Here is a 1,683-nt window from a genome sequence, read left to right as displayed (position 1 = left end):
ATAAAGAAGTTCACAAGGTCCCTGCCAACCAATGACTTAGAGGTACCTAAAGTTGGATTGTTAAAGCTTTAGTGATAGCATTTACATCTCAGAAATTATTGATTGCTACAAATCAAAACCTGATTTATTCTTTTGTTGATTGTCTTAAGAAAATAATGTAGCAAATGTTAGTGATGCAGATTCAACTTAAAAGTGGCTCCGGAGGTGCTCCGGGAGGATCAGAACCCTGCGGTCTCGGTAGCTGGCCGTGCTGCGGTTATGACCAAAGTAAAGCGAGGAGTGGAGGAGTCGGAGGCGGCGCCGGAGAGTTCCGGGGGTCCCGAGCGCACGTACGAGGAGATGCTGGCGAACCTGAACCCCATTGCGCAGCCCCTGGCGTCCCGCCTCCTGACTCGGAAGCTGTACAAGTGCATCAAGAAAGCCGTGAAGCAGAAGCAGATCCGGTGAGGCGTGAAGGAAGTTCAGAAATTCCTTAACAAAGGAGAAAAGGGGATTATGGTTTTGGCTGGGGACACGCTGCCCATTGAAGTCTACTGCCATCTCCCCATTATGTGTGAGGATCTGAGTATGCCTTATGCCTATGTTCCCTCGAAAACGGATCTGGGAGCAGCTGCTGGCTCTAAGCGCCCAACTTGTGTGATCATGATTAAGCCACATGAGGACTACCAGGCTACACATGATGACTGCCTGGAGGAAGTAGAGTCTCTCCCGGTCCTCTTGTAAGAAAAGTAATGGGATGCTCATGATTATTTAGGAGACCCTTCTTGACTGCAAAAGACAGTGGTGCAAGACAACTGCTTCATTGTACCTCCAAGGGGCAGGTGGCCCTCCATCATCTCCCCACCAGCATTCCCAGAGTTTTTTTTATGATAATGCAAACAGTAATTTCACAAAACTTTGCCCAGTAGTATCATGGTTGTCAATGCTATTTGCTACTAAGCAGTGAAATAAAAGTTTTGAAAAAAAAAAGTGGCTCCTGAGTTTTCAGAAAGCTTGTTGTTAAACAAAAACCAGCACACTGCTGCCTCAGCCTGACCACAGATAGGATGGACCTTGGCTCAGGGTTATTTTTTCATTTGCCTTGCAATGAAGTGATTTAGCTCTCAAGCCCACAATTTCTTCAACTACCTGAATACTGGCTCCTGTTCCTTAGCCATTGGATTGGTCTCATTGGTCACATTCCTCAATTCCACTGGCGTTGGTAATCTGAGCTTTGGTGGCCTTTATTTTATGATTGGCTCCATTTCAGCAACATATTTCCAAATCAGATGTTTAATTTACTTTATTCAGTCTAAATTATGTGTCCCCATCTCAGAGCTTAATGGTCTTCTGCTGTGATGAGTGATGCATCCAAATGAATTATTTGGATAGTGGCTTCCATCTGATGAAGTACAACTGAAGTGCCCATGCACATGGAATAAGTAACCATATGGCAAATGGAAGACAGGAGCATTCCTTCCCCTTTATAAGCATGCCACAGGGAGGAAATTTGTATGGGACAGGAATCCTTTAAAAAAAAAGAAAAGAAAAAAAAGTAGTATATCGATTTCCTGGCAGAGGAATAGGAGACTGGGATGTTTTTGATTCAAGCTGGTGTTTTGTGGCAGACAGTCTATCGCATTTGGAGTTAGCAGAGATGGATTTCAAGATCCGTAAGACAACCACAAGTCAAGGGACTGGCCT

The 1,683-nt window shown here is 44.7% G+C and overlaps 1 pseudogene; it reads left to right on the top strand.

Annotated features, from left to right (window-relative positions):
* Positions 1–258: 258 nt before the first annotated feature.
* Positions 259–857, top strand: LOC118839326 (annotated as a pseudogene).
* The last annotated feature ends 826 nt before the right edge of the window (positions 858–1,683 follow it).

This window comes from Trichosurus vulpecula, chromosome 2, assembly GCF_011100635.1.
Source record: "Trichosurus vulpecula isolate mTriVul1 chromosome 2, mTriVul1.pri, whole genome shotgun sequence".
In the NCBI taxonomy this organism is placed as follows: Eukaryota; Metazoa; Chordata; class Mammalia; order Diprotodontia; family Phalangeridae; genus Trichosurus; species Trichosurus vulpecula.
This window is presented reverse-complemented; position numbering and strand designations above follow the sequence as displayed.